Source organism: Tenrec ecaudatus, chromosome 4 (assembly GCF_050624435.1).
Source record: "Tenrec ecaudatus isolate mTenEca1 chromosome 4, mTenEca1.hap1, whole genome shotgun sequence".
Classification (NCBI taxonomy): Eukaryota; Metazoa; Chordata; class Mammalia; order Afrosoricida; family Tenrecidae; genus Tenrec; species Tenrec ecaudatus.
In genome coordinates, this window is record NC_134533.1 from 24,898,803 (window position 1) to 24,906,508 (window position 7,706).

Here is a 7,706-nt window from a genome sequence, read left to right on the forward strand (position 1 = left end):
AAACAGGACTGACTTGTCCCTGTGTGGCCCAGGTTACCTGGAAGGTAACAGGAGCTGATTCACTTGAAGAATGTGCTGTCACCTTGTGCCCGGAGGGGAGGGAAACTGTTTACAGGCCAGGCGCTAGAGAGGAGTGGGGCAGCCTGGCATCTGTCCCCACTGGTGCAGAGGTCCTGGGCCGCCCTCTAATTTCTGCACCTACATGGCTCATCCTGCATTTCCACTGTTTGGGCCCCTCCCTTGGCTGAAGATTGCAATAGGCCAGTCCAGCAGGTATCCTAGGTTCAAATCCCTCTGTTCCTTTAAAGGGAAAAAGGGAGGTGGGGATGTCTCCTAGTGGGTTTCAGGAGTTGAGGCTTTGGCACCAACTGTCTGCACTTGCATTTTCCTTAATGAATTGTTTGTGAAACCACAGATTCCAAAATATATTTGGCTTACAGCCCCCTTTGCAGGGAGGGGAAAAAATCAGCACCCTCCCGGCAATAAAAGTGTCCCCCATAATGTAGGATCTAGTTAGTGTCGGCATCTGCTTTGCACACACACCCCCCCCACAGGGGGTGGCATTGACCACTTTGGGGAAACGGGTTTAAACGTCTGTGTAAAGGGTGATGTTTTAGGTCTTGTTCAGAAGGTTGGGCCAGTGTGTGAGTCTGAGAGGTGCATTGTGTGTGAGAGGGAAGGTAAGTCCAACGAAGGGGTAGCTGGCAAGCAGACCTCATTATGGACCTGCCTTCTTGGCTTGATTTGTGTGGGAACTGCTAATGTCCCAGGTGCAAGGGGCAGTGGCTCTGTGCCAACCGGTAGGGACTAAGAGAGGACAGGTGCTGACCATTTCAGCCCTGTTTCAACAAGGACCCATGAGCTTTCCCCTCATGATGAACACCACTAATTGTCTGCCAGCCGTCTCCCATCCAGGCCAAAGAGAACGATGGGCATTCACGATTTATCTGTGACCAGGCCAAACTGCAACCGCAGGCTCGAGTCAGTGACTCCTAAAGGGAGAGGGGCTCCTTCTGGCTCTCCTCCTGTCCCCACCATCTGGACCTCGATTGTGTCTATAAAAACCAAACATCAAACTCACTGCCATCGAGTCAATTCTGACTCATAGTGACTCTATAGGACAGACTACACTGCCTGTGAGTTTCTTAGTAGGAAAATGTCTTAGGGACCATGAGAGAGAGACATGATGCAAAGAGCCCGGGTCTCTGATTGTGTGGACCAAAACCATCTGCCAACCTGGACCCCCACCTGGGCAAACGGGGCCTCTCTTTTTTTAACAGCAGCTAAGTCTTGACCTACACCCCCCTTGGGCTAGGTGTGGGGTCAAGTCACCACCCTCAGCCTCCTATTCATACTCATGTCTGTCCTCCAAACTCAAAGAACATAGAACAGGAACCTGATTTGAGCCACTAGGATGTCAACACTGCGGTGTGATGTAGTATTTGGCGAAAAGGGCAGAGTTCTTTCGAGAAGGATTGGAGAGATGGAGACGCCTTTTCCAGAAGTGAACAGAACTATTGTTCAGTGCCACTGAGTCCGTTCCAATCCAGAAGTAGCCGGTGCACGACAGAACGGAGCGCTGCCCAGTCCTGCCCATCGGCACGACGGTTCCTCTGCCCGAGCCCTAGTTGCAGCCACTGCCAGTCCATCTCGCCGAGGGCCTTCCTCTTTACCAAGTATGATGCCCTCCAGGGACTGGTCCTGACAATGTGCGTAAAGTTTGTAAGATGAACAAGTCTTGCCCTCCTTGCTTCTAAGGAGCACTTCTTCTACGATGGATCGTTTTGTCCTCTTAGCAGTTCATGGCACTTTCAATACTCTCCTCCGGTACCCCAATTCAAACGCATCGGTTCTTCGACGGTCTTCCCTATTCAACGCCCAACTTTCACAAGAATGTATTGCAATGGGGAATACCCTGACTTGGGTCAGGCGCACCTTAGTCCTCAAAGTAACATCTTTGCTCATTGATACTCTACAGAATTAGTCTTGGGTAGCAGATCGACCCAATGCAATCGTCTTTTGATCTCTTGACTGCTGGTTCCGCGAGCATTGATTGTGGATCCCAGCAAGACAAAATCCCAGACAATTTCAGCCTTTTCTCCATTCATCATGATGTTAGCGATTGGCCCAGGTGTGAGGATTTCGGTCTTCCTCGCGTAGATTTGGAACCCAGACCAAAGGCTGCACGCCTTGATCTTCATCAGTGTTTCAGACCATCTAGCTCAGCGGTTTCCAACCTGTGGGCCGAGACCTCTTTGGGTGTCGAAAGACCCTTTCACAGGGGTCGCCTAAGACCATCGGAAAAATGTGTTTTCGATGGTCCAGGAACCAAGACACCGCTCCTCTATCTGTCTCCAGGCAGGTCCGCCCACATGCAGAAATGCCCACATACGAGTGCCCGGCGTGAAGACTGTTACCGATGTTATACCATGCTTCAAGACAAAATTTCAGTTATTTGTCATTAGAAATAAATATCTCACGATATATAACGATATGTTGTTTTTGTGATGAATCACTATGCTTCAATTATGTTCCATTGGTAACAATGAAAGTACATCCTGCCTATCAGATATTTACACGATGATTCGTAACAGTAGCAAAATGACCGTTATGAAGTTGTAACGAAAATAATTTTGTGGTTGGGGTCATCACACCATGAGAAGCTGTATGAAAGGGTCTTAGGAACCGAGACACCGCTCCTCAATCCGTCTCCAGGCGGGTCTGCCCACATGCAGAGACGCCCACAGAGGAGCACCGGGGTGAAGGGTCGAGGGAGTGCGAAGGTGGAGAACCAGGCTCTGGGTGCTCTGGAGAACGGTGGGCAGTCTGCTCCCATCAAGATGAGCCTGCTCGGGAACCCTGAGCATGGACTTGCTGCTCCTGGGTTTTGGTTTAAACAGTGATGGTAGGAGACTGTGTGGCACAGATGACTGATCACAACCAGTCAAAAGTTGTTCCGATTGAACTCACCGAGAGGCGCCTTGAAAGACAGGCCTGGCGCTTTCTTTCCCCCAGGTCACGCCTTGGAGACCCGTCCCACTCTGACACGTATGGGGTAACTGTGGGCCGGAATCGGTTGGATGGCAGGTGACAGCAACAAACAGGATTGGGCTCTTTCTGCATGCCATTCATGGGGCTTAAACACCCACCACGGGCCGATTTCTCTGGTCCTCAGGCTAGCTCTCTGATGGCAAGAGCGATCCCACCTGATGGAGGAGGAACGGAGGCCAGAGAGGTAACGTGCCTGAGGTCATGGAGCCAAGTGAGTGGGAGGAGTTGGAATGGTCCCAGGTGGGCTAAGACGCCCACCTCTTCATTCTGCACAGTCTCGCGCTCACTAACGCCCACGGGACCATCTGGGAAGTAGGAAGTCACGTGACTTGGATGCTGTACGTCGTACGTAGCCTGGTCCTCTTGCTGCTTTAAGCATCTTGAACGACATGTTGAGAGAGAGGTTTGCTTTTCTAGTTAGTCCTCAGTCCATGGCATTAGCAACGTCCACCTCTCTGGTATAGCTCCCTCTGGCACTTTGGGTCAGCAGGTAGCTTTCAGCGCGCTGAGCCTTCAGCAGCGTGGAGAAGTCTGTCTGTTTCTGTGGATCTGTGTGACTGTCGGCTGTGACATTCAGTCTCTTGCTCATGTTATTATTAGACGCCTGCTTCATCCCCTCACATCTCCGCTGTGTCTCATCATAAGGGTTCTGGGTTGAAGAGAGAAATAAGGAATGAGGGGGAGCGTGTTCTAGATGCTGACTTAGCGCTTAACTCTAGAGATGATGGTGGACAGCCAGGGGGATTCCCCGTTGCTCCCCTCAGCCGGTGGCTCTGAGGCTCCTGGGGACAGGGGGCTGGGAGGGCAGCTCTCTGGCTTCCAGCTGCTGGGCCGGTGAACAGAGCAGCTTCATTTCCTTTGGGGAGGGCTCTCCCCTGACCACTGCAGCCTTCCAAGGGTAGTGATCTAGGTGCCCATTCAAGGGGGAGGACCTGACCCCAGCCAGGTCAACGAGCCTACTGCTTCTTTCTTGGAATTTGAATCTGTAAAGCTTTTTTTGGTCTGTCTGTCTCTTAAGAAACCTGGCTTTATTTTCTTAGTAGTTGGAAAAATGAACTGGTACAGAAAAAAAGTGTAGTCAGCTGGAGAGAAGAAACCAACCCAAGTGCCGCCCAGAGCCCAGCTCGAGGCTCCTCTGGGAGGGAGCTGTTTGCAGTGGGGAGAGAGGAGCGCTGTGAAGCGGAGCCAGCTCTGCAGGCCAGTGAGACAGGGTAAGCCACCTTCCAAAGGGTATACTCGCCCCAGGCGTGAAACCAAATTTCTATATATGTGGCCCAGCTCAGGGGAGGAGGCACCGGAGCAAGGGGGGAAGCAAAGGGGTCACCTGGCCTTCTATTATCAGATAAACTGACAAAATGGGAGCTTTTAAACAGAATTTTCCATCTGGCTTTATTTTCAAATACACTATCTTTAAAAAAACAAAACAAAAACAATACACTTTCTGTGGAGATGACAGATATCAGTATTAGGAAATCCAATTATACAAAAAGTATTACATCTAGTCTAGGGTAGGTCTATTTGTTTTTGGTAACATACTGCGGTAGTTACATAATCTGTTGTCAATTTGAGGCTTAAGACTGAAGGGGTGGAGTTTAGCCTGTCAATCAGGTCGCAACTTGATGACCTCGTTTGGAAGCCTAAGGAGATAAATAGCTTGCTGGAGTTGGGTCACAGGCTCACTCCCTGGGAGATACTGCAGCTGACAAAACACATGGAACTATGCTAGAGCCCTGGAGCTGGAGGAGCCACATGGAGACCCCCACCAGTGCTGAGATGTTGACACCACCACTGGATCCACAAGACTTCCCACCCACTGGCCTGTGATCTTCCTGCATTCGGCATCATTCCATGTGTTGTGTGAGTGTGAAGAGGACTTTGTAGACTGGTATCAGACATATGGGCTAATACCTGACTTATGGACTTGATCTGGACTGGGCTGAGATGTTTTCTCAATATTCAATTGCTCTTGTAGATAAAGCTCTTTCTTATACACAGCCGAGTCTATGAGTGTGTTTCTCTAGCCTACCCAGACTGACACACATACATAAAGTGGCACTAATTACACAGTAACTATAAGGTCACTGCCACGGAAACACCTGTCACTTTGCCACGGCTGCATGGACTTGGGCCTTTTTGCCTGAGCATGTGCTTCCAAAGTGGGATGTCCACTTCAGAGCTCTGCCCAGAAACCCACTGAGGAGGAGAGTTCTGAAGTGGTGACCCAGCAGAGATCTTGAAGCTGATTGATCAGAGGCCGGGTATGTCAGTTATGAAGTAGTTACAGCCGAATGCACAAAAGTAACCAAATTTTCTCTTTCCCGAAGGAAGCAGGAAGAAATCCCGGGCTGAGCTCCTGGTGTGTCAGGTGGGAGTGCAGAGGAGGGCTGTTAGTGGGCCTTCAGAAGGGCCCTGCTGGGCCAGAGGGGTTGGACATCATTAGTCATCATGGTTGGCTTCAAAACACTGGTAGCAAGGAGACTTGTGATTGGTAATCTTGGGTCAATTGTGGATGCATGAGAAATGCCAGGAATCACACACTAAGATTAAGCAGCTCTTGAACATGAACAGCACAAGGGCATTTTCACACGACAAGACACGCAGACATTTGCCCCATGCCTGGCGTGCAGAGCCCCTCTCGGGCCATTTCACACGCCTTCCTCACTCCGTCTTTGGGCTTGGCCGAACAAGTTCCGTGTATGCCCAAAGCACCAACCCCCTTGGCCATCTCTCTGCCTTCTTCGGGCCTGCCGGTCTCCTGCAGTGTCTTGGCTAGCTCCTGCCTGGGGGGCTCATCAATCCAAAGATTCTTCTTGTTCCCAATCTAGATGATGGGCACATCGGGACAGAAAGGCTTGACTTGCAGGGTCCATTTCTCTGGGTGGTTTTCTCAACGATCGGGGGCTGTCTGTCGATGGTGAAGCCCATCAGGATAACATCAGTGTCGGGGAGGGGAGGGGCCTCTGATGGTCACAGTCCTCCTGCCCCACTGTGTGGCTCAAAGCCAGCTCTACCTGCATCCTGTCCACTTCAGTATCCGCCACTCAGTGCTCACACAGTGGGCACCTACACTTTGGGAACCGATCCTTGCTGAGGGCTGAGCAAGCAGGTCTGCCCACCAGCTCCACCACCACCAATCACCAGTTTCTTCCCGGCAGCCGTCATCACGCACCGATGTGCTGTGAGATTTGCAGTTCATGTGGGGGGGAGTCCTACAAAGTCCCCTGAACCGCTCGGATGAAAGGCACCCTGTCGGCGATCCTTGAGTCTCCAGCTCAGAGAGGCTGGCCACTCGCTGCAGGGAGGGGGACTCAGACGGTCAATCTTTGTGGGAATAGACGGCCTCATCTTTCTCCTGTGTGCTCAAGTCGCTGATCTTCAGGGTAGCAGCTGAGTGCTTTAGCCCCTGCATCCTCATTACCGGAATTTCTTGTTACCAGTGTGTTTGAAGTCCCCCTTCCTCGCAGTCCGATGATAAATCCAGGGTAGGGTATGGCCCTGATGAACCACATAACTATCCTCTAGATCTTTAATATTTCCTCCCCTTACTGTTATGGGTTTTATTTGTTTCACCTCATAGTCATGTTAGATTTGTGTATGTTCATTTGTATATTTAAGATTGTTTGGCACATGAAAGCTAAGATAGAGAACCCTTCAGAAACAGTAACAGGAGTAACGGTTCCCTGAGGGTACAGGAAGAGATTGGGCCGAGAAGGGGGGAATAGGGAGCTGATAGAATTGATGACTGTATAACCTCACTCAATGGGATCGGACAACAGAATTGTATGTGGATGGATATATAGAATTTTGTAAGATATGGTGGAAAAAACCCAAACATCAAAAAACCTATTATAGGGGTGGGGGAGGATCCTGGGGGGTAGTGTAGATGGGGGGATATGGGGAGCTGATACCAAGGAGCTCAAGAAGAAAGAAAATGTTTTGAAACTGATTGTGGTAGCGATTGTACAATACAGCTCGATGTGATTGAACTACGGAATGTTCAGATATCTGTAAGAGCTTCCAATAAAATGATTGAAAATAAATAAAAAAGGAAGCTGGTCTGATAGGGAGCTGACTGCCTTCTGATTCCCTCTAAAAGGCGTCCCGATCAAGATGGAGATCACTGAAAGTCAGCGTGCACCTGTTTGGTCACCGCCTTGCAACTCGGCCAAACTCTGTGGAAGCGGGGCATCGGCCTTGGGAGGAGTCCCCTGGTGGTAAAAGGTTAGCATACTTGGCTGCTAAGCGAAGGGTGGGCGGTTCGAGTCCACACAGAGGACAGGTCTGGCCTGTACTTCCCACAGCCAGCCAGGGGAACCTTTGCAGCAGTTTGACTCTGGCCCAGGAGCGGTCCGGGAGTTGGAAGCAACTCTCTGGCAACTGATTGGTTTGGCCTTTGGCAGGCCATATAGTTGAATGCTTATTATGGTACCATTTATGACATCCCCGGGACTGCGAGATTAATGATCCTGTGATCAAGAAAGGCTCTTCCCTTTTGACAATTTAACAGATCTAATTACATAAGGAATACAGAGAAGGCAGGTCAGCAGGATTTATCACTGATATTTGAACATTTATTCTCAAACAGAGCTGAGCACCGAAGAAGTAACGAGCTGAAAGCCTCCTTTTGGGTTATAAATGGAAGCGATTTCATCAGC

General features: G+C 50.2%; 1 pseudogene; it reads right to left on the bottom strand.

Annotated features, from left to right (window-relative positions):
• Positions 1 to 5,820: 5,820 nt before the first annotated feature.
• LOC142446604 (ras-like GTP-binding protein Rho1) lies at positions 5,821 to 6,213 on the bottom strand (annotated as a pseudogene).
• Positions 6,214 to 7,706: the final 1,493 nt, after the last annotated feature.